General features: G+C 40.6%; 1 protein-coding gene across 1 annotated transcript in view; it reads left to right on the forward strand.

The window, feature by feature from the left end:
• The first annotated feature begins 3,085 nt into the window (after positions 1 to 3,085).
• Positions 3,086 to 26,284, forward strand: part of SLC14A2 (solute carrier family 14 member 2) — a 375,636-nt gene continuing 352,437 nt past the window's right edge. The window contains exons 1-2 of the mRNA XM_059707198.1: positions 3,086 to 3,297; positions 9,874 to 10,005. The gene's annotated coding sequence lies outside the window, so the exon portion shown is untranslated. The remainder of the gene's footprint in view (positions 3,298 to 9,873; positions 10,006 to 26,284) is intronic.

Consider the following 26,284-nt stretch of genomic DNA (forward strand, 5'->3'; position numbering starts at 1 on the left):
TTGGATAGAAGGTAATGTATGAAGGTCAACTCACAGAGACTAAGGAACAAATTTTATTTTCATACATTTAACAAACATTTGTTGAGTGCCAATGTGTCCCTGCCCTTGGATTGTGCCTGCAATGTAGTAAGTAGATTCTTTTTGTAAGAAATAGACTTTTTATTTTAGATTTATGGAAAACTTTACATTTATAGTAAAATTGCAAAGATAGAGTCCCCACTTCTCCTACACCTATTTTCCCCTATTGCTAACATCTTATATCAGTATGGTGCATTTGTCACAATTAATAAACCAATATTGATACCTTTTTATACTTTTATTCCAATATTCTTAGTTCTTACCTTGTTCTCTTCTAGGTTCCCATCCAGAATACATTACATTAGTCATTATATCTCTTTAGGCTCCTCTTGCCTGTGATAAAAAGTCAAATTTTCTGCTTTTAGATGACCTTAATGGTTTTGAGGGCTACTGGTCAGGATCTGTCTGATGTTCCCTTCATAATTAGAGCAGAATTGTGGTTTAGTTGAGGAAGATCACAGAGGTAAAGTACCATTCTTATTACTTCATATCATGGGTACATGCTACCCAGAGACATCATTTTGTTTATATTTGCTGTAATGTTTGTGAGGCTTATCAACTGGAAAGTTACTCTTTTTCCTTTGCCCGTACTGCATGCGATCTCTTGGGAAGGAAGTCGCTATGAGCAGCCTGTACTCAGAGAGTGGGGAGTTACATTCCACCTTCTCTAGGGCTGATTCTCTACACAGTTATTTGAAATTCTCCTGTTTGGGATATTTGCCTATTCTCCTTATTTATTTATTACTTACTTACTTATTTATGTCAGTATGCATTTCAAGAGGTTGAGAACATGCCCCTTTGGCACATTGATTATCTTGAGCCGAAGGCACTTAAGAAATAGCAAATTCAGAAAGAACTCTCTGACCTTTTCTACCTAAAACTTGGTCCTAAAATGTTCCATAAAAAGATGCCTCTCAGTCCCAGGATGATAACATTCTCATCACTTTTGACATGGACCTGAAAAAACAATCCTACCAAATCACTCTGATTTCCCATTAGTTCCCCCCATCTATATCCTGGTCACCGTCCCACAAAGTGCGGCCTCTAATCCAAACCCCTTTGTCTTGTGACATCCCCATGATTTCTCATCTTTTGTTCAAAAAGGTATTAAGATTTAGGGCTGAACACCTTTTGGTCTTCATTTTCCTTCTGAAGACTCCCATGTACATGTAAAAATACTAAATGAAAATTGTGTGCTTCTCTGCTGTACGTCAGTTGAATTCTTAGCCCCAGCTGCAGAACCTGAGAGAGTAGAAGTTTTTCCTCCCCTACAGACTCCTGGATATTTATTTTATCTTACTACTTTATTTATTTTGCCGTCCAAATTGTTTCAGCTTTGGCTATTGGGAGCTCTTGCCTCTTGTGTTTCTTTGACATTCCTGGTGTGTGTGTGTGTGTGTGTGTGTGTGTGTGTGTGTGTGTGTGTGTGTGTGTGTTAAATGCTTTATCACTTTTTTGGTGCTTGCTGCAAAATTCTCTAGTTTATCTTATATATTTTCTGTCCAGTCCTAGAATCCACTATTTCTCCAAGGAGCCCTGATTGCTTTTAGTAAAGAAATCATTGACTAAAAGGAAACACATAGAATCCACTGTAATTAGACATACTAGTAATTTCTTTGTTCATTCCCACCTATAAAATATTTGGTTCTTGTTCTGTCAGTCTCACAGGAATGACGAAAGCAGGGTGAATGTCCTCACAAAGCCATTAGATTTCTTTGAAAGGGATGACTTTCAAATGGGGATGTATACCTCTTTGAGAAAATTTAGAAATTCTAGAGAAATAACAGAGAGCTTTACCCTCACCAATCTCTTCTAAACATGGGTATAAATTGAATTAGCAAATGGAAATGTCTTAAATGCAAAAGTAAATTATCTTGGAAATATACTAAATTTCAAGGAATAGAATCCTTTTTCTTTAGTCGGAGCACCTCAGCAATACCTCAGCAGTTATTAATAAGCTATTGTTACTGGTTTAAATAAAGATCCTAAAAATGTATATTATTGCAATGTATCTTTGTGTGTGTGCCCGGACTCCAAAGCCTAGTTTTATTTGTATGGTTCCCCAACAGAGTGGTTGCTATAGATATAGCAAAAGCCCAAAGGACAGCATGCTGAGCTTTTGGAAAAACAGTTTCATTTCCAAAACCAAGGGATAGACATTGAGGCTTAAAGGGAGTTGATCCTTAGGATAAACTTATAGCTAATGTAAGGTTTTCAGAATGAAATCTAAGATTTCAGGGGAATTTTGGGACCAATTATGTGATGTTCAAAGGAAACAGTGAATATGAGTGAGCTTTAGTTTTTAACCCTCTGCTCAAGGCAAATATGTGCAAACTATTCTACTCAATATTGTAGACTAGAAGGCAATTTTTGTTTCTTTTTTGTGATAATGATGAAGAAGAGGAGAATGACAAGAAGATGAAAGCTGGAGTTCTAGGTGCCTGAGCTTTAAGTTGTTTAAATTCACAAATAACCACAGTAATGGAACTTGGCTTTGGTCTGGTCCTCTCTCAAAGATAAAGGGACCAGATGCTATTGGAAGCTTTCTTTTGACCTTTCCTTGGAACCTGCCTCTCCCACCTGAGTTTCATGGTGAAGTATGCTCAGGTACCAACCTTCAGGACAGCCAATTCATTTCTCAAATGGAGTTTTCCACCCTAGGAAGGCCAGGTGTATGAGCCCTTCTTATCTCTCATCAGCTCAAAGACAAAAAAAATGTCTTATGAATATAAGATTTGTAAAAATTTAACCTCTCAGTAATGTGTAAGGAAAAAAAGGAGGAAGAAATGTGGCAAAGGGGAGGCCAAGCAGAACCAGAGTTACCACAGGAAGAATGATCTTCCAATGGTTCTTGCTGGGGCCCTAAGATGGGTTGTCTGGCTACTTCATATTCTCCAATGGGAAAAGGACCTGGTGCTCACGTATCAGTGAACCATTGAAGGAGAACAAGATGCTAATGAGAGCAGTCCAGGGGGAGGGACTTCAAAAGGGAGTCTCCTAGAATAACAGACCCACTTTAGTGTTCCAGCGCTGAAAACGAGCGAGGAAGGACTGAGGGAGCCAGGGTAGCAAACAACTGGACATCCATGTGTCCTCCATGTTGGCTGCCTTCCTTGCCTTGATCACCTGAGAAGGATCCCAACTGCTTATTCAGAGTTGTCTCTTTGGTGACATTGGCTATTCAGAACTGTCATTTCAGGGCTCAAGAGGAACTGTGGGGTAAGCCATAGCTTTTCTCTGACTTTGTTTGCTTTTGTTAACATTTGAAAATTCTTTTCTACCATTAATGGGGGAAATTATTGACTTCTAAGTTTCTTTTTCTTTTCTCCCCCCCCCCACCAAAATTAAAACACAACACTCTATATATACACACACATAAATCTATACAATCATTTTCCTAGTAGTAAAACATTTGATACTTGTTAGCCAATAATACAGATGATTTGAAAGCCTTTTGAGGATGGGTCCTATTTTCAATGGCATGGAATGATAGAGCTGTTATTTCATAAAGAGCATCTTTCTATTAGTTTACTTACAACTCCCCTCCATGCCTCAACTCCAACCCCAATTTAGATTACAGTGTTAAAAAAATCAACATAAAATGTAGCCTTGCACAAGGAGATGACCTAATTATTCAGCTTTGCTCTTAATAAATTATGCAATGATGCATGCAGTATTTTTCCTGAGAGAATAGTGTGTCAAACACTCCTGCCAGTCTGTGTAGATGCCAGAGTGAATGTTTAGTGCCACAATTTGAGAGTTGGTTTTATAGCACTTGAAGAGTGATTTAACAGTTCACTTTGTTGTTGTTCTTGTTGAAAATATGCATTATACTGGAGGAACTTACCTGCATATAGAACATACTATATGTGATAATTGTATATTTAATAATGTTCAAATAAAGGGCATGCTGTCAACTAACTATTTGTGTATAATTTCAGAGTGGTAATGAAAAAGCTAAAGGGAATTCCCCAAGAGTTCAAAGGAGTTTATTTGAGACAGATGAATATCAGCCTCTTGAGGCTCCTGTCAATAGAACAAGAGGGTATATTTACAGCTGTATCTGTGCATAGGGGAGGATGTTCCAAAATCAATCCCAACTATTCAGGATCACTGAATGGCTGTTAAAGGGAAGCCTTCTGGTCTACCTCATGATTTGTACTATGCTCACTATGGTGTGATTATAGAGCTGATGTGTGTTGACTGTGCAACCTTATAACTGGTCTGATGAAGAATTGGGATTTGACGACCTCTGAGAAACTTGTACTGTGGATGTTTAGATCTGAGATAAGGGTGGATTTAAAGGCAATGATGGTGAGCCTGAAATCTTATTTTGTCATATCAATAACACTCTCAAAAGTAATATTGTAAATTTGTCATGGCTAAAACGCTGAAAGCCAAATGGCATTAGCAATAAAAGAAAGAGAGTTAACAAATCATTGCCTCATATGCAGGTTAACTGGCTGATGTCAAGGAAATTTTTATTGGACATGTAAGCCATGATTTTATATCAGTGAATCAAATTCAATGGATTGATGTTGAATTCAAATATTTTTTTGAAGTAAAAAGCAGCTTGTAATTTTTAAACCTCTACTTGATGTTTTAACATAACCTTTCTAGGTAAGGTACTTGCCCAATTGCTTGTCAGAAACCCTCTCTGCCTTATATGCCATATATATATATATATGTATATATATATATATATATATATATATATATATATATATATACACACACACACATTTTGCATGAAGAGAGAATGAGGTGAGGAGGAATGGGTAGTTTGCTGAAAGAAGATATTCTGGATTTGGTAGCAGATCTCTCAGTTTTGCTTAGAATATCTAGAAAGGAGATGTAGGTGTTGAGGCACAATTATTACCCTCACCTGTTATGGAAATTGTGCCACTTGGTGTTGAGCATGAGGACCACCCTGTCTCAAGATACTTTCCTCTAGCAATGCAGCACCCCAGCATCCCAGCATCCCAGCATCCCAGCATCCCAGCATCCCAGCATCGCAGCCTCCCAGCAGCAGTGGGGGCCAGCACCTTCCCCAGCAGTACCAGCTGTCAGTAGCACAGAGGGCCAGAGATCGGCATTACCATTCATCCACTGATGGATGATATCCTCAAATCACTGGGCCAAAGGTGGTTTAGGTACAATGTGTACAAGTACAGGTTGCTTGAACTTTGAGCCTGTGAATGTGAAGGACAGCCTGGAATGTTCTTTTATAAATTACCTGACAGAGGATCTTTAACGACTTCATGCAGTAAGTTGCAGAAAATTGTGTTATAGTTACCTCTAAGTCATCTGGGGATGGGAAGAATAGAAAGAGCTGGACAGCAGCATTTGTTGAACAGAGAAATATAATGAGGACTGTTGGGGGTTAAACACGAAGAAGGAAAAAGAACATTGCCTTTGTGGTGCTTATGAGCCCTTGATGGAAAATAGATCAAATACCTGCCATTCAAAAACTTACAACTCAAGACTTCTCTGCTTGTATCGAAGCTAAAATCCTATCACTAGAAAAACATTTCTGAGTTTAGAGATATTTTCAATCTTTCACATCTTAAAAAAAATGTGAAGATCTGATAGAATATGGACCACATCAGAGAGTGAAACCTTCTAGAGTGGATTCCTGGCTGGATCCATTTTGTATCCATTCATTCTTTTTCTCAAAAAATATAGAGAGAACACTTCACATATATGAATCCCGGAGATTGCAACAGAGGAATCTGCTTCAGAAACCATCCACTCTCGTGCAAGAAGACAGGCATGGGAACAGGGGTACTTCCAGGGGAGAAGGGGGAGAGAGGAAGTGGGAGATCGTGGGTACTGATTTGGAGTTCTGCTCAAACAGAAGGATCCCCATTAGAGTGTGAGGTGAAAAATGACTTGGAGAGGCTGGTGGGGACAGGAAGGCCATGAAAATAGAGAATCAACATGCATTGTTTCATCTGCATATGTGAGAGAATGGTCATTCAAAACAGAATTGACCTTTATATTAAAATTAGAGGCCCAATGCACAAAATTCACGCAAGAGTAGGCCTTCCTTCCCCCAGCTGCTGGCACCGGCTTTCCTCTGGCATCCAGGACCTGGGCTTCCCTCGCAGCCCCGGCTTTGTCCGGAAGGTCGTCTGGAAGGACATTCGGAAGGATCTCCCATCTAATTAGCATATTATGCTTTTATTATTATAGATTCAGGAGATAGTTTTTCTAATAGACTAGCATGGGGATAAAATCAAGTTCTGATCATCCCCCCAGAATGCTCCATGTAGCTCTTATGTAGCTTAAGTTAGCCACTAGAGAACACAGTTCCCTGAGAGGCTGCATAACATGAGGGCGTTGGATTAAACAAGTTCCAACAATAACCCTTCAGGAATATCAGTACACACACACACACACACACACACACACACATACACATACACACACACTTTTAAAAAGGCTTGTCTTTAATCCATCAAGGTTAACTGTAATGTGCAATAAATTGTAAACAATTTTTACTGCATTTTATTCCAACTTGAAAGTTCTATGATTATATTTTTATATGCCTTTCTTGTTTATAATTGTATGTCTATGGCAATTCACTTATTATTTCCTAGGGGGTATCACTTTCTCTGACCTTGTGTGTTTTAAGGGAGGCTGAAATATTACACTTTAAAGACAAACAAAATCTGAGCAATTGAACACCAGGGGCAGCTGCTGTGCAGGTGCTGGTTTGGGGAGTTCTGAGACCCAGGCCTCTTGAAGGGGGGTGCACATACATTGAGCTGAGAACCCCCAGAGGATGAAGACTTGATTCATTATCAGATCAATAATCTGCAAACTGTGAATAAGCAGGAAATCAGAGTCTGTTGGCTTTTTAGTCCATTGTGGAAACAAGGGTCATTATGTGGACTCCAAGTGTGTTCTGGTCCAGTGAGTCAATAATTCCCATCATATCATGGAAAATGCATTGCCCCTATAGGCTATGGAATGCCTGGGGAATGTTCTTCAGTAATAAGGCCTTATGCATAGCAGATTATGCATTAACTTTAAGTCTGTGCTGGGACCTAACTGGTAAATAATACACAGTCAGTTACATTATACCTGCTAGTGCCTAACCCTATGCTTTGGAGAAAAAGAGAAGGCTTTGCAAGCATTTCAAGTAGACTCAGGCAGGGGAGAAGTACAAAGAGTCACTTCAGTCAAAGATCCATGTGGCATTTACTGATGTGAATGTTTCTAGACTCTCATTGGAGGAAAGGGGGGAAAAAAGAAGAGATGGAGGCATGAAACAAGGGAAGAGGAAGGTAGGAAGGAAGGATGGAGAGAGGGAGAAAAATAAACCTGATAGTGTGCGTGTGCGTGTGCGTGTGTGTGTGTGTGTGTAGTTGAGTTCAAGGTTGGAATCAACATCTAAAATGGAAATAGCTATAATACTTAATTGGGTTACTAATAATAGCTTGAGAAGCAGTCTTCAAACAATAAAGAGAAGAATTTTTGTTAAGACATTGACTCTGGTGAGTGTAAATATGAATAGAGTTAGAACTGGGGCAGGGAGCAATCACACAGACACAAGAGAAATCAAACATTTTCATAACAGAAAGTATTCTAGGTCAGTTGTAAACACCTCTGGTATTGCTCAAAACAAACAAACAAACAAACAAACAAACCAACCAACCAACCAACCAAAACACCTGGAAATGCCCACAATGTTTTCTTAATAATAACTAACATTTGCAAAGCCCCTTATAATTTACGAGGCATTTTACAGCAATTACCACAGTTAATTCCCACAATAACCCTGTGAGTTTAAATATTAGACTTCCTAGTTTACAGCTGAGGGGACTGCGGCCCAGGGAAGTTAAGTGGCTTTTGCCAAGGCCACTCAGGAGTCAGCCATAAAACCAGAACCAAAGCCAGATCTTGTGACTATGGATTGCCCCGCTATCTCAGCCTCTCAGCCTTCATATCCATGGATCCCTCTTCAAACAGTTATTTCTGGAAGGTTGAGATCAGCTACCTGGAGGACAGAGACCTGCCAGCCACAAGTCCATGGGCACCCAAAGCTATTCTTACAACCAACACAGAACTTGGGCTTCAAAGTCCAGAATTTCAATAGATATGTATTTTTAAAAGCAGAAATATATGTTGCTTCCCCCTACACACATATGCAACTCCTGTTAGTATTTCTAATTTGTATATAATAAAACTTTGCTATCATAATTAAAATTAAAAAGTAAAACCTCATGAGTTGCTGAGCATCAGGCCATAAAATGTGACTGCTTGTGGACATTCTTTTTGAGCGGCATAAGATGGGGCTGAAGGTAGAGCAGGTGGACGATTGGGGTTGTTGCAACATCCTGGTGGAAGGGATGGGCCACATGCTGTGAGCGAAATGGTGATGAGCAGGTAACTACCTCTGCTCTTGAAGGATCTTGCACCCTATTGAGAAACACACCTGCACATGCAGAACAAGGAGAAAACACAGGTGGGGAGAGTGAGCAAGTGTGTGCTCTGTTTAGGGATCAGAGTGAGCCAGGTGATTAAACCAAAGGGTTCACCTTGGAAGGCAGTGGAAAAGGAACCTGGAGACAGAGAAAGATGGAAACCTGAGAGGTTGGATTTTATACTGAGAACATTGAAGTATTGTGGTGAGTGGCAGAGTGGGCAGAGGGCATAGTAAAATGTATTTAGGGGAGGCAAATGTGGGAACATAGGGAATCAATCCGACAGGAAATGTTGGAGAGTGGAGAGACCTGTTACAAAGATCTGGTAGTATTTTGAGGTAAAAGAGTATTAACATAGAAATACAAGTAAAAGGCAATTATTATCATTACTAGAGGCTCGATGCACGAAATTTGTGAAAGGGGTTTGGCCCTCGCAGCCCCGGCCAGCCGGCCCTCGCAACCCTGGCTGGCCCTTGCAGCCCCTCGCAGCCCTGACTTCGTCCAGAAGGTCATCCAGACGGTCCTCTGGAAGGTCGTTCTGCTGTTCGGTCTAATTAGCATGTTAGCTCTTTATAATATAGTATGATTAATGCTACGATATTGATAAGAAGTATCCCAGAACTCTTTCTGAATTGCCTTGAGTTGCTTTCCTCAAGATGGGTTTTGAGGAATACTGTGCCTCTGGATATCAACAGGTGTTCAAAAAATAAGCTGTGATCAAAATGTATGGAAGTGAAGGGGGTAGTAATAGCCACCTTTCACAGCTATGGTGAAGGGGAAATGAGAAAGTATATGAAAAGGCCTGGTACACAGAACACATTCCACAGAAACTAGTCCCCTTCTTCCAACACGTTTCCATTTATTGTAATAATACCCCCCATATCTATGCCTATATGGACCCATATCGATATCATCTAATATATAGGTGTGTATGTATATGTGCATACTTATTTATGTATGTGTATATGGGTGTTCTCACTTAGGTGCATTCATACCCACATATTTAATCATACTCATATGAACATGCACATGTGTCACCCAGGAATACCTTCAATGTAGGATTAAACCTAAGGAGGTATGAAATACCCACATGCACCAACTTCAGTCCCTATGGCACTCTATCGAAGGCCTTGCCTAAGAGATGTGTGAAAGCTGATGCTATCCCTATGTTCTGCTTGGTATAACAGTACCCATGGGTGCCACAGATGTGTCCTAGTGCCATCTAGTGGGGAATCCCATTTTCTGCCCCCTAGTGCCTCCTTGTGCTGACTCCAGCCATTGCCCCCACTCACCATTTTACAGGCTGCTTCCATCACCCTAAGAAACAGCAGGGCTAAATGAGTTCCTCTGTGTTTCGGTTTAGGCTTTTTCCTGTTTTCCTTCTGGGTGTTCCTGGACATGAGTACATCTCATTGAAATATTTTCACCTCTACCTACAGACAAAGGAAAGGCTCAGAGCACCTCAGTCCACTGTGCCAACAGGACGTGAATGACTGTGAGTACATAAATCATTTCTAAGTTCATGTCTTCAGGATCTAGAAGGAAAATTCTATATTGTATAATAAAAGCATTTTGCGTTCTCTAAACTTAGGAATACTTTATATATGTATAATTCTTTCTTTAGCTCAATGAGAACTTTGGCTCACAAAGAGATGCTATGGGCCAATCGTTTCAAGGAGATGAGATGGTTTGGGTCTTAGTTTGTCTGTGAAGAAAGCCATGTTGGTTATAGCAACTGCTACACATCGATTAACCCATGGAATTCAATCCTAATTTTCTTTAGCTAGTGGATTTAATGCATCAAAAAGACTAAGAGCAGTGGAGAAAAACCAGGTCATTAGAGCTGTTTCTATGTGGCCAATGCACTTTGAAAGTTCTTTAACCCATTCAAAATGTTAAAGGTCACTGAGAAACATGGTAGTGGATGAAATGAAGACTAAATGCAGAAGTTCAAATCTTACTGGTTGGTAAATTAGGTCAAATAACTAGTAAATAGTATTAAAAATCAGTTGAATCACTATCAGTATTCTACTGAAGTGGTCAGTTAAATCGATTGTCATGTTCTGGCTGTCCATCTGACAACAAACTATGTGTAAGCTGGGGCAGAGTGGGAATGACAATCTGGGTCCTCTCTTGTTCCTCCCTTTGCCCATGTTCTCTGCCCAGGGCCCTGGGACTTTGGGATTGGTCTGATTGATTTCCCCCTGCTTCACGTCAGTTAGACACTGCTAGTGCTGAGTACGTTATCTTTATGTTCCATACATGTGGTAGAGCCTTCTGCCTATGAGTTCCCCACCTCCAGGATAAAAAGAAAGGTGAAAGCAGGGAAAGGATAAATATGAATGATAGAGAAAGACAATATGAGGTTTACTGCTGGTATGGATTTGACCCGAGTTTCCTACTACTAAGTCAATGTCAGATCTTATGGAAGAAGACAGGAATTCAGACCAGAGGTAAGTAGGTTGTTCTACTCTCTTTGTGTACGTAATGAAAATTGTATGAATTTACTCAGCCTGCCTCACATCGTGAGAACATACCTCATTTGAAAGGGTTGGGTTTGTTTTGGCAGAGGTTGAATGCCCCAGTTTGCCTTCCTGCTCCTTTGTTTAAGGGACAAGTGACGCTCATGCGACCTATCTTGCCAGAAATCAGCATCTCAGCCTCTGGGCTGGGGAGATAGAGAAGGAGGAAATGAAAGCACCGCATTTTTATTATGCTTGAAGTTACTTATTTGCAAAGTGGTTCTTCATCCACTTACTCTATCTGTTCCTCTCTGTAGCTTCTCAGTTCGGCTGTCTTTGTTGCAAGGGTGCATTTTGTATGTAATATTTCTTGCCACTGTTTAGGAATCATTGTGACTACATTGCTCTTTATCGATAATTTCATGTAGCACAATCCATCACCGTGTTGGATGTTAGGGCAGGGAGAAGGGCATTACTTTGTCTTTCACTGGGTGTGCAGACAGCTCTCTTGTATCGATTGCTTGGCACACATGTTCGTTAGATGATGATTTGCACTTTTCCTGTATTGTGTTTATCCAGATTGTGTTTCAGATGTGTCTGCAACATATCATCATGAACAACAAACATTTATCGAACACTTGTGGGCTGTGGATCAGGCTCCAGGCTAGGTCTTTGGGATAATAAGAGGAATTTAATGTGATTCCTACCCTGGAGAATTTTATTATCCATTGGACTATGTTTGCTTTATGATTTTTTAAAAAAGATACCTAACAGCTTATGCTGAGTGATTGCTGCAAGCAATAAATGCTCTTGGAGTTCAGAGATGGGAGTAATGGGTGAGGGCTGGGCTGGTCAGGGAAGGCTTCATGAAATGCGAGTAGCTTCTTAAAGGGTGGGAAGGATATTTTTATGGGATACTGCATATAGAGTTTCTGAATACCATTGTGCCAGATTTTTTAAAAATGTAATGCCTATATCTTTAAACTGCAATTGCCTCATTAATTATTTATAAGCTAAGACAGAGAATCAATATTCACCTGCTTTCCACAGTGTTTTTTTGCAGAGTTCTATTGTTAACAGCCTTGCACACCTCGTCATACAGGGCAAGAAAAAACCAGGCAGTCTGTTCGCTTTCTCATTAAGACTTCCCTGGTCTAGTTGCCAACTTTTCAGATTGTCTTTTGCTTTGTATAGAATCTTTCCCCCACTGGAAACTCCAATAAGAAAAAAAAAAATTCTCCATGACTTCTTAAAGCAAAGTGGGTTTCAAGGTAAGAGAATAGGGAAGAAAAAAAATGTGACTTTCTTGTCAAAGTTGCCTCACTGAATCTTCAGGAGATTGCAGGCTTGACCCTGGAGAGGATATTCATTCCCCAAGGGAAATATCCATTTATGAGAGCTTCCAGGAGTTTCCATTCTAAGAGAGAGATGTTCAAACATTTTTGAAGAATGAAAACTTTGCTTATTACTTTTGCAGGACTATATATATTGGTCCAGGTAGATACTTACCTCAGCTGATTGACAGAAAGGTTGACAGGAAGACTGTCATGGCCAGCAGTGTTCATATTCTAGGGACTAAGCCCTGTGAGTTTCATAATACCCGTGCTTTTTCCAGAACTAACTCTCTCTCTCTCCCTCGATTTCTCTTATGTTATTATTTTTTTAATCTCTCTGTTTTGTCATTTATTTTGGCTTTGGTGGAATGAGTGGCAAAGAGGAAATGAAATTTGTGTTTTCTTCCTTTTGGTTCTTCATGTAGCGTATATTTAGGGGTACCTATTACACATAGAGCATAGAGCATGCCACAGATCTCAGATTACAATCTACTTGCTAAAAAAACAGGTTAAAAGTGGTGAATATTTACACACTTTATGTTAAATGGGTCAAAAAATAAAAATAAAAGGATACATTTGGTTTTTATACCTACCAATTTCAATTTTCTTGGTCCTACCAATTTAAATTTTCCAATGAAAGGCAATTAAATCTTTTTCCTTTTAGAATAGTTTCTTAGGTGTAAGTTGGTCTAACTTGGACAATAGTTAGTGGATTTGAAGTATAAATACTCAATCAGGGATATTTCCCTTTTCTCAAGAAGCACCTCTATGTTCCTTCCCAAGATGGTTGGATGCATGGCATGCCCTCTGGTGGTAAGGCAGGCTGACCTGTGTGCTGTTTTCCCTGCTGTCCACCAGAGAGAGTCTGGGGTGGTCTGGTTCCTGAAGAATTTGTACTGTTATCTTCCACATGACTAATCTCACCTGCGGTTGTTGCTGTTGTGGGTATTATTCTGTTGCTCACACCATCAATATAGATAGTCATCAAATAGTATGTCTGTGGAGAAGTCCTGCATTTGTTATCCTTCCCATCTGACTCAGGATTTCAGGGGCTCAGCACCTCTGTGAATCCACAGAGAATGCAAGTGAATTTAAGAGACCCCTACATACAATACATGCATCATGTGGAATCAGAGCTCTTGGTCTCATACTTTTCTAAGATTTCCTCCTAACCATATGGGATAAAGAGGGGCAGAGTAGCAGCCTGGGGGTTCCAGAAAACCTAGTCTAGTGTTTCAGTCAAGTAACTCCCACCTTTGGTCAAGTCCCAAGAAAGTCCAGGCCTTTCAGATTTTCAGAGAACCTGACTCTATTCTTACCCTGGGGGCATCCACACAAAATCCTTCTCCTCTTCCTTGTCTGGGAATGCTTTCTCCTCATCTTCCCTGGTGGGAACTCCCCTATGTCTCTATTCTGTGACGATGCTGTGAGTTAGGGTAAAATTCTGCCATTGACTTTGCCAAGCTTGGTGGCTTCGGATCTGATAAGGGGAGCTTTTGGAATTTAGAAAACCATTTTGCTTTTGACCACACCTGGCTTTCAAAACCTTTCTGTACTATGGACTTGAAACCCAATTTTTCCCGTTTTTCTTTTAATCCTACTTTAAAGATCTGAATCATCCCCAAGCAATGGATGCCTCTAACCAGAGAGGGGGAGTACATAAAAATACAAATACAGTATATTAGCCACTTTACAATGTCTGCTTAAAACTGTAAGGGGCCAGACTCTCAATAGTTTCTAGAGTGCAATTGTAGAAGGAGTCCAAAAGTTCAACTACAGTGGGTTGGAACAATCAGGGATGGCTTCTCAGTGGCAGTGGGGCTTGATTTGGCTCTCAAGGATGGAAAAATTAAGGTGGGTGTGAAGAATAGGGAATAGATCCACAATTAGAATTAAAATCGTCTTCCTCCATACTCCCAGAGCTGTGTATTTTAACTCACGCACAGCTCTCAGAGCACAGTTATTGCTGTCTCCAACTTACTCTTGGCTGTGTATTCCTGTAACACTATAAACTCCTTGAGCACAGGGACCAAAACTTTCTGTATTTGGCCCAGCCAGTGTGACTCAGTGGTTGAATGCTGACCTATGAACCAGGAGGTCATAGTTCGATTCCTGGTCAGGGCACATGCCCAAGTTGTGGGCTCGATCCCCAGTGTGAGGCATGCAGGAGGCAGCCAATCAGTGATTCTCATCATTGATGTTTCTATCTCTCTATCCCTCTCCCTTCCTCTCTGAAATCAATAAAATGAATAAATAAACTTTCTGTATTTTTAACTCTAATATCACTTAGCCCTGTGCTTGTACACATCAGACCTTCATGCATATTTAAAATTTAAGAACATGTTAAAAACAGAATTTTTAAATTATTTTACCTTAGCTCTCCCTTTTGAAACTGCTGTATTGCTTTATCTCCTGTATTAAAGAAAAATAATTTCAAAAAGGATATCTGAATAGAGATTTTATATTCTTCAAAAGCTGGTTACTCAGATACTCTTTTAGCTTCTTGATATCCCACCATCTTATCTATGGGATTTCCATATGAAGGTTGCCCCAAGGTGTCATTTTTTATTGTGGTAAACTATCCATAATATGAAAATGACCATTTTAACCATTTTTAGTGTACACATGAGTGGCTTTAAGTACATTCACATTGTTGTGCAGCCATCATCATGATCTCCAGAAATTACTCATCTTCCCAAATTGAAACTCTCTACTCATCAGACATAACTCCGCATCCCCCCTACCCCCAGCCCCTGGCAACCACCATGCTATTTTCTGTCTCTGTGAATTTGACTAGTGTACGTACCTCATGTGGGCTGGTGTCTTACAACATTTGTCCTTTGTGTGTCTGTCTTATTTTACTTTGCATAATGTCTTCAAAGTTCTTCCCTGTTATAATATATGTCAGAATTTCATTTCTTGTTAAGGCTGGATAATATTTTATTGTATATATTGGCCACTTTTGTTTATCTAATACCTCAAGTTTGTGATTAAAATAAAATGCTCATTACCATTCAGTGGGCATCTACATATACCTATGAGTATTTTTTGGTGGCTTGATTCTCTTTATATTGTGATGTATTTGATCATTTGACCCAAAGGCTTAAATCGGGTCCTTTCTATAAAGAATGTGCCATGTGGTACCTCCAGAAATAGCACGTCCTCGAAGACAGTTCATAGTAGTTACAGGGTCAAGTGACTTGGATTTTTTTAAAGAAAAATAAAAATATTTTTATTTTATTCCTTTGAGGTTTCTTCTGTCAGTCATGAAAGTGGACAGAGACATCAGGCTCAGACCACTAATTCTAACAGCTCCTTTCTACAAAAGGGTGTAAGGGCGGTCAAAGATGTATCAGCATTTCTTCCAGTGGCATCCCTTATAGGTTCCCATGGTACACAAACATTTTTAAATATCTGAGAAGTCTTGCTGCTTTAAAAATAAATAAATAAAAAGCTTAATTAATTTTCCCCCCAGCATTTTCATGCACATCTAAACTCTGAATTATTATTAGTTGTTATTTTGTTAATAATTTGAAATATTCTGTGTTAAAACAAGGTAAAATTGTTAAGAAGATAAGAAAAGTGAGAGCATCCAAAAAAGTGGGGAAGTAGGTTCTTTCAGAGCCTTGAGATGAGTGGATTATGACACAGAAACAAATAAATATTCCTTGATTTTCTCCTAATTAGGACAAAGGCCCTTAGAGTCATAGTCAGAGAATTCATTTGTTATGTGTTTAAAAAAATCCTTCAGCTGAACTCAAGAATTTATCCTGTGTCCACATGAAGGACATCGAAAAATAGATGTAGTAAACAGTTTTAATATCCTTTGTTTGAATGTTTGTGGAAGGCATAGCAATGCTTTTTAAATCCATTTGTTTCTTTAAATAAATGCATAAAAATTTATTGAAATGAAAGACTGTTTAAATAATTTTCTTATAGTCTTTTGATCTGTGAAGCAATAAATAAGTACAGGCAGTTAAGTTCTTTATCAGAAGCATGTTCACTACAAAGCCCTGAGGTTCAGCCATGAATTCCCCCCATTGTAGATGCTAGTGAGTAAGAGGTAAAAGGTAAAGGAAATTTTCTCGGGTTGAGTTGGGAGGTGGGGGTGGAGTGTCAGTGAAAACTTCACGTAAATCCTAGGAGGAGAAGGCTAGCCAAGTGAAGTGAGGCATGGGGAAGGTGTCCAGAGAGCTTAGGGGAACTGTAGGCATTTCAACAGAGTGGAGTGCAATGTAAAAATTGAGGTTGGATAGCTGATACTCTCACAGTAGGGTGAGTGTGAAGTGAGCATATATATTTTACTGTTTTCCAAGGAAACAACAAAGCTCAGAACTTTGATTAAGATAAGGGGCCAAGGGGAGAGGATAGAAAGCATAACTTGGTTTGGGTGTCTTAGAGAGCTTAACATTCCCCATCGCCTGAGTGGAGAAACACGAGGCTGGGCGCTGACATTCACTGACTCTGAGCTGGGAACATCCTTTCTTTGGTTCTCAGTCTTCTCATTTACTTCACAGGAAAGGATTTGGACTGTATGAACTCTTAAGACCCTGCCAGGTCAGTTGGTTGCTACTTATCTTTCTGTCTAACAAGTATGTAAACTGATTATCAGCTCCATCTGGCCTCAGTGCTGACCCCAGTTTTGGAATGCAAAACTCTGTATTTGGCTCAGGTCCTATCTTTGAAGAATTGCAGGCTGATCACCAAGGCTTAAATGTGAACAACGGAATATTGGTGCAAAGTCACCATACTGATACTGGCATGTGAGAAATACAGACAGCTCTTATTTAAGGAGAGGGCGTTTGGACTGCAGTGTTGAGAAAAGCTTCCCAGAACTGCAGGGATTTGAACTGAGTTGTGAGGATTCTTATGATTAACATAGACAATGACAGGGTGAGGACATGGAGAGGGGGTTCAGCACCAGCTGGAGGGGGTTGTGAACAAGAGTGCAGAGGTGAGAAAGGGCAGTTTATCTCAGAGAGAGACACTCAGGCCTGCAGAGGTCAGCTACTGCCCTTCTGAATAGCGCTGCACACTATCTATTTCTTTTAAATGTTCCAGACCATTTTTATCCCATTGTTTGACACTTCTTATGTCGCCAGCTGGGGATCAACCTCCCAAGGAGTTACTCCTACTCATAAGAAGCAGTTTTTTATAGACTTGAATAGTGTAAGATCGTCTCCTCTTTGTGCCCCTGCATTCCCCATTGACCCTGAGCTGAGGTCACTGAAAACCCTTTCCTTCCTTTTGAGTCCCCGACAGGGCCTCAGACAACCCATCTGGACTAACGCTGCATGAGGAGCACGTGAGGGCTGTCATCTCTGTCATCGCACTCCTCATCACCAACCGTCATGGGCAACCCGATGACATGCCAAGTAGTGCTAAGGCTTTTATCGTCATTGTTTTATTTACTCCTTCCAATAGTGCTGTGAGATTGGTTCTATATTATTTATGTCCAGTTTTCCAAACGCTAGAAATGTTCAGTGGCCTGTCTAATGTCACACAGGGAGTAACTGGTAGAGCATGAACTCAGACCCTGGTCTCTGACTGCAGGGAGCTCACAGTCACTGCGAGGCCACAGAGGATGGACATCAGGACAGGGAACAACCCTGCCATTACACAGAATAGCCAAATCTTTGTTAATTGATGTGAGATTCCTGTTCTCCCTTTCTTGGTGGAGTATTTGGTTGGGGCATAGACACTGGAAAATTTGAGGGTTAAGTTTGGCTCTAAAGAAAATATAGCCTGGCTAGCATGGCTCAGTGGTTGAGCACTGACCTATGAACCAGGAGGTCACAGTTCGATTCTGGTCAGGGCACTGCTGGGGTTGCAGGCTCGATTCCTAGTAGGGGGTATGCAGGAGGTAGCCGATCAATTATTTTCTCTCATCATTGATGTTTCTATCTCTCTATCCCTTTTCCTTCCTCTCTGAAACCAATAATATATATATTATTATACATATATAAAAATATATATATACACAAAAGAAAATACAGAACTTTTTTGCTAAATAAAAGAGAAAGAATATATTTCCAAGTGATGCATTTCCATAGAACAAATATGGATGTGGACATAATGCTGGGAAGATGAGGCAGGATCGTGGATGAGCAATACAGGATGCACTGAGTTGGAGCCTAGTAGAGCTGGGTTCCAACTTTGAGCTTATCAAATCCATGGACCAGGCACAACTTCTCTGAACCTCAGTTTCCTGTTTTGTAAAGTGGTGCTCATAGAGGTGAAGGTTGTACTTTTAAATATATATTAAATTCTGGACCAGAACCAAGCAAAACAGTGCCAAGCTACCATTTCAATAAGTGGTAGCTATATTTTTAAATTGCTTTTGTGATTGAAGAATGAAATCCTGCCCAGCTCCCCTGGCATAAAGTTATCCCTCCCACCTAGAAACTTCCACTTACCATCTCATTGATCCATCTTTGTCCTTCATCAAGCCACCAGTGCTGTTATTTCATTGCAGAACACTTACATAATCCCTGCCATACATCCAGCACTGTGGAGACAAAGACAAATAAAAGAGGATCCTTTGTAGATGCTTTAGCTTTTCAGTATATAAATATGCATATGTCTTGTCTCCAATCTAGAGTACAAGTAAAGAAAATGTTCTTTATCACTGCCCTGCATGTCTGAAACACTTGGGGAAAACGAAGCATAGTCAGAAATCCTGGTCTTTGCTAATGGATAGTTGAGGAGCGATCCCAACCCCAGACAGGCTCTTATTTCTAATGGCTTTCATTGTGTGTGTGTGTGTGTGTGTGTGTGTGTGCGCGCGCGTGTACATGCGCCATGTGCATGTGTGTTGGTGGATCAGTCATTCTGATTAGTCTTCCATGACCTGTTTCTACAAGGAGACCTCACACTGCAGGCAGTCACTCTTCCCGCCACTGGCCAGTGGGGATACAGATGTGCCCTCCCAACTCCCAGGCAAGTCAGCCCTGTGATCCAGAGCCTGGAGGTCATCACTGTGGTCAGAGCCTGAGGCTGTGCTTTGGAGGCTGGCAGAGCCCCAAGGCTCCATGGGGTAGCTCTAGGGAAATGGCCTTTGTGAAACGCTTCTTTGATGAGAAGCATAATACAAATACAAATTGCTATTATGTCAGCTTCTGAGGAGCCACTTCAATCCATTTGGGCACCTTTGATTTTATTCTCAAATTGCTTTTCTCCTTTAAAAATCTTAATAAGAGCGTGTTTTCCTCTAGCCTCAAGAGAGTAATTTATTTATTTAAAGTAATAATAAAGTTTTAGCATAATCCCTCAGTCCCAAGGGGGAAGGAGACTCTTTGAACGATTTATTTTTCCCATCCTTGAAGTGCCAGGGAGACCAAGCAGCTGCTGTGGTGGTGTCTTGGAGCCCACTGCCATGGCAACGGCCACAGCTTCTTGGGCCACTGGGAAACGGGCATGGAAAATGGTCTCATAACTTTCTTCTTTCACTTTTTTCTGCTGCTCGTTCCTCCTTTAACGAAACGGAGCAGTAAGGTAGGATGAGAACCTGGCTCAGCTGTGGCAGCACCATAGCAACTGTGACTGCTCATCATGGCCAAGTCCAACTCTGGCTCTAGGGGAGGCCCATGAGGAACAGGTCCAGGTAGATGGAAGGGTTGACTACTCTGGATTCTCTCTTCCTAGTACAGAGTCAGACGTGGGCTCTGAGAACTGGGGAGTGGGCCCAGCTGAAAGACAGAGGGGGAGTTCGAAAAGCTCAGTCTCCAGCAGGTGAGAGAAGCACGTCTACTAGGAAAACTAGGGTTACTTGACACTTATCTGCCAACCGATGTTTTAAGTATTACATGTGCATTATCTCATTTAGCATTTATGTGAAGGACATAGCACTGTGATTCCACTATTAGGAATAAGTAAAATGAAGTTAGGCTACTTGGCCAAGGTCATACAGCTAAGAATTGATAGACCTAGGATTCAAAACTAAGGTTGGTTCCAGAAGCCAAGTTTATAACCACTATAGACATTGCTTCTCATGTTGGATTGCTTGTGAAAGGCTGATAAGGATGGTTATATCAGCTAAGAATACTTTTGATTGAAAATAATAAAAAATTCTGACTTCCCTTGACTTCATAGGATTCTGGAGGTAGGTGGCTGCTGGCACAGGGCAGCTGCTCAGTGGGAGGGAGGCTGTTTCCTTGTCTTTGTTCTCATGCTCATCACCTTCTTGTCACAAGAAGGCCTTGCACCTCCAGACTTCACATCTGTAATCAAGGCAGGAAGATGAAAAGGAGAAAGGTTGTTGCCAACACTATCTCCTTCCTGCAGGAAAGAAAATGCATTTCAGGACCAACATCAACCCAACAACAGCAGACTTCTTATGTCTCATTAAAGACAAAAGGTCACACAGCTTCCTCGCCCTGGAAGGAAGGCAGGAATTTGTCTTTCCACCTTCTACACCAGAAGGACTTTGTGCAAATGCTCACAGCTAAAATGTGACTGGGGCATTGGCTGATCAGAGAAAAGGGGGAAATGCTAGAAAGGAAAGGTATGTGTATAAGGATGGTGAAGCTGGGAGAAGCCTGGATCCAAGTTTGCATGGAGCATAGATTGAAAAGCCAGCTGGTGCTTGGATTGTAGTGGAATTTAAGTACTAATCCTAAAAGCCAAACTCTAGCTTTACAGGCAGGTACTCTTGTTTCTATACTCCCATCAGCCACTTCTCTTGCTCCATGTTTTAACAATATGCATGTGCTAATTACTATAACTTGCTAAATTTTAAGAATCTTCTACAAGGCTTGGGTCTGGATTCCACTGTAGGAAACAAAAGCGGTTCTAGGTTCATATATGAGTAGATCCTGTGTATCCTATGTAAAGCAGATTGTATCACTTTAAATAGATAATAGAAGAATTATTCCTTTTCTGCTTCCATCTTCTCACTGGAAATGTCCCTTACATAAGACAAAAGAGAATCTGTCATTGATTAGAGGAATTAAGAACAAGAGACAATGACAATATGGGTTATGTTAGGTGACAGGAAAAGGGATGATTTAGTATTATTACAACATTTTCTTTGATTTTGAGTTATATTTTGGTAAAAAGAAAAAAAATTAGGGTCATGAAAAAGAATATATGGCAAAGTTACCATGAACTGTGGTTCTAGTAGAGAAAGGGGTGAGTCTTAATTAATGTCATTGTCAGAAACTTTTTGAGAGGTGGCACTCTTAACAGCAGGGTTGGCTGTGCATTTGGGGAGTCCTCTCTTGACTTCCTCTTTCCCCTTTTTTTGCCACTCTGTGGCTTTTGGGTTCTTTTGGCCTCTCTAGGGCTATTTTAGATTCCCTATGACATAAAGACCATGCCCAAGTCAAAGCCACAAACTCAGGACACAGACCCTCAGTTCAGTATTCCTTCTGGACTGGGATGTCTTCATAAGGGTCTCTGAGCCTGCCTCCTCCTCCTCGCAGTGTGAAGGGGTGATGGAGGGGGAGAAACCCTTCTCTAACCTGCAGAGTAACAAAAGTCCAGAGTGTCTCTCACAGGGTCCCCTGCTGAGAATCTTCCTGGCATCAGGCTGCCTTCCACTTTCATCACACCCTTACGTAAAATGCCACCCTTTGCCATTTGCCATAAGAAAGTGAATGGCATTCAGCACCCTTAATGGATGCTTTGGGAGGCTGCAGGGAGACACCCAGAATAGACAGTCTAGTCCTAGCTGAGCTGTCACACCATGATGTCTTTCTTCTCAGGCCCCATCCCTTCAATACCCAGCGCATCTGTAATGTAACTGTCCATGGCCATGGCCATGAATGTGGCCCAGTCCACCTCTCCTGTGGTTTCCATGGCTGACAGCACACACATCCCCTCACCACCATCATCACATCTCTTGGGACAGACATGATAGACCCCAAGATCTGGTATCCTGAAACCCTTTCCAATACTTAGCTAGACTATTTGGTGTGGCAGCACATTTTCCTGCACCTCTGTTCTGTACAATATTGGCCTATAGTCTTTACAAACAGCAGGCAGAGCATATATCTCCAATAAAGCGCATTTAGGAATGCATGACTTGAACCAAATGTTTATTCACTTATGGATTTCTTTTCTCATAAACCCCTATGTTGAGTTAGGCCCTACAGCAGGTCATGGGGATATAGCTGGATAGAATCCAGTTTTTGCCTTCTAGAGGACTAGAAGTTGGGAGTTAAGCATTAAGAAGTTAGATGTTGAGGGGAAAATTAGAATTGGAGATGTGAATAAAAGATACAGATCTGATTTCTATGGGAAAAATCAGCAATTTTTCCCATAGAGTAGGTTTCTTAAAAAAATAAATGCCCACCCCCTCCCAACTACCTTCTAACTCTTAATTTCTTGGTGGATCAGGTGAAAGTTAAATGAGCTAAATGAGGAACACCTATAGCTTCCATCTACTTACAAACTAGAACCTGAGTTGCCAGACCTTCACGATTTGTTTGGAACCCCCTTTTCCAGCCTGTATCTACCTATACACCCTCAAACATCCTTCATGATATTTTGCTTAGGATACTTCATGTGTGTCATGAAAATGTTTATAGAGAAAGAACTATTTAAGTGCCTCTAAAGAAAAACAAAGTTAAGCTGTGATTGGCAGTATGTCTGGCAGCACTCTTGCTAAGTTTGTAATTTTTATTTTTTGGCTTGCTGGGTTGATTTTTGTGAGTGCCTCTTAGCCTTGTTGCCTCCCAAGGATGTCTTTATGTTTCTGGGCTTATTCCCAAGAGTTCTTCACTTTTTCCCTGAGCTCCTACCCCATCCCAAAAGGGTTTGCTAATTATCGCAGTGCTTTTGTGTAGGAAAGTGGAGTTGTTTCTTATCTTCACACACTTTCCTGTGTTTTTTTGGAGCAAGGGTATCAAAAAAGGATTTTAGAGGTACCTTTCAGAAAGGTTAGAAACAAGCTCATTAAGAGAATACAGGCTTAATCTTAGATAAAGGGAAGCCACCTGAACTATCTGTGCATGGCCTTCTAAGCACTATCAGAGGTAATTTCTTCACATTATTCCTCTGGCCTAAGTCAATTATTCTCCCATTTGGAAAATTAAGTGCTGATTACTAAATTCCTTTATCTGCCCAACATTGTCAGATTACTCAAGAAGCTCAATGGAATTGTTGATATAATCCTGGGCTAAGGATCTGGGCCTTGACCTCCAAAGATAATTGTCCCCCAATATCTCCAAAGGACTCATGTTTGAGTTGCTGGGGAAGGCAGAATGGCCTTCTATAAGGAATTACTTAATTTTGGAAGATTACTAATGTCTCTGACAATATATAGTCTTAGGGTGTTTGATGCATTTACTTATGGAGTATCTTTGCTCATACATGCCATTCTAGGATTTTAAAAATTTTTAAAAACTACTAATTTTAGCCTCAATGCTTCCTTTCACATTTTGGAAACCAAATCCCTAAGTGGTTTCAAATATACAGAATTTTGGAGGAAAAGCTCAAGAAACAGCAATTATTTAAGTGGTAGGTGGATATTGTAAATTAGTAACACTGACCCTGTACTATTTTCATTTGCCAGTCCATTCTTTCAGCTTGCCTGCTGTGCTTGAACCACAAATCAAGCATGCTCTGTCCTTGACCTTCCTTGTGGGGACAAATTTTATTCTGTACTTCTTGCTGCAAACCCTACCTACCTAGAATTCAACCCAGAGTTTCTAGAACCCAACTCTCTTTCTAATGGAATGAATCTTCTCTATTTCAGTTCCTTATCTTTATTATTTAGCTTTCTTTTATTGCTTTTAAAAGTGCATGTTTTTATCAACGGCCTTATTTGATCTTTACAACATCCCAATGAGATAGATGATGCAAGTGTTAGTAAGGCACATTATATGAGTACATAGAGCAAAATACCTGTAAAGGTAGAACTTAGTTTTTAACAAAATAATCTATCTTCTATTTCATTGTACAGGTGGGCACAGAAAGTCACTTTGGAAACCTTCAAATTTGTCTATTTTCTGAACAAACAGCTGACCCTTCCTAATTAGGAAATGTAAGATGTAAAGGTTGTAAGCATTCTTTCAGACCCTATAGTATGCTTAGCTAGAGAAGAGATGAGTAAGTTTGCATAGGTACCCAGGGGTCCTCTGGGAGGCAAAGGAAACTCAGATTCTGAACATTCCCTTTTAGATCACTTATAATAGTGTGGGGTGGGTCAACTGTTATCTGTCATACAAAAGAACTTTAAACATTCTTGAACTGTTTGTCTGGTCTCAACCAAAGGATCTGGAAGTCTTGGGGACAGAAAGCCCAGAAATAGTACTTATGTGCACAGGCATTTAATCACTGACAGCAATAACTAGGAGGTCACATGTAAGGAAACCCATTGAAATCTGTAACAGGATATGGACCAGAAAAGGCATCATCTCAACTGGAAAAAGGACACAGGGGAGTGTGTGGTGTGGGACCCTTTTCAATGACAACACCTGTGGTAACAATAGAAACAAAAGCAGCGTAACTAGGGACCCATGAATGGACACATCCAGCTCCCATGTTCGATCCTGGCATTGGAATGAAGACTGGCTCAAGAACACAAGTTCATGGATGATGAAAGAAGGAGATGCCTCAGGAGTTAGACACTAGACTGCCTCTGATATGACTGTGGATCCCCAGGCAGATGTTTGTGATTACCTACAGATGAGATACAGATTAGGTGTGATGTAGGATCCAGGGGAAGGTCACGTGGCAGCCCATGCTCTTGACTTCCTTCCTAGCACTTTGTTAGCTCTCCAGTTGGCACAGTATGCTCAGTTCATTCCTAATGACTCTGCCTTAACCATGCTCCCCATTTCTCATGCCTATGAGTGGAAATGTGACCTTGGAGTGGTGGCAAATCATAAATCCTCCTGAGCCATCCTCCTGCTCATGCGTTGGCTGTTTCCCATCTAATTTTTCATACTGTTGGGGACAGTTCTCGGAAACCATTAGATGTATCTTTTAAGGGCCCTTAAGCACAGCGCTGGAATGCTGAGCGCTCCAGTCCTGCTTGTGGAGTCTGGAGGTAAAAGATGATTCTTCTTCTCCATCCCCTCCCCTAAGAGACTGACAGTGAGACCAGGGGCACCTTAAGGTTTCAGCAGAGTCTGAGGAGCCCGGGGAGTACACTGTTCTGGCTCCTGCAGACTTCCATTGTGGTTGTTAGGATGCCTGTAATGGCAGTTTAGTTCTTTTCCCTTGAAGATAGCTTTTAAATTTGCTCTGTTGGCCTCTTGATGAAATAGCTTCATGCATATTAATGACATCTTTTATTTACTGAGCAGCACCATTAAGCACTTTTAAATACCAGATTCCACCCAAGGTCTCCCAGGAGACAAGCCAATATCTCTAGACTTACTGGATGAATGGGAAACTGAGGAAACAAAAAAGCCCAGTAACTTCCTAAAAGCAACACAGAAAGTATCTCAACTGCATATGCTGTCTGTCTAGCAGGTGGATGGTCTTGATTGGGTAGCATTATAGTGGGCTTCCTCCATGTCTATTCATTCCTATAACAGGCTTTTGTTGACTACTTGCTATGCATACAGCACGTTATAAGGCACAAGTATAGAAGGTAAATATAAGACTAATAAGGCACAAGAGGTACATGGAAGGACATACTCTGAGGAACAACCAAGTCCTTGTTAATCTGAGAGAGAGTACAGAGAGAAGAAAGCAATGTCTGAAAGGTAAGTTGGCACCAGACTGTGGCAGAATTTGAGGGATTGCTCCCCACAAATGCCCATGCTTCTTGACTCCACTTCTATGAGTTGCAGTTATTAAAACAAAATGAGTTAGATATAGATGACATGGAAAAAATGCCCATGACATAGCATTAAATAGAAAAAAACTGTAGGTCAATGATTTCATGTCTATTAACTGTATGTATATATGTTTAAGGAATTATATGCATGACAAATAAATGGAGATAGATGATAGAAGATAAGAGAAAGCAAGAGAGGTAACTAGAGAAATGTAAGAAGAATTTATATGCAACTAATAGCAATGT

The sequence above is a fragment of the Myotis daubentonii genome, chromosome 8 (genome assembly GCF_963259705.1).
Source record: "Myotis daubentonii chromosome 8, mMyoDau2.1, whole genome shotgun sequence".
In the NCBI taxonomy this organism is placed as follows: domain Eukaryota; kingdom Metazoa; phylum Chordata; class Mammalia; order Chiroptera; family Vespertilionidae; genus Myotis; species Myotis daubentonii.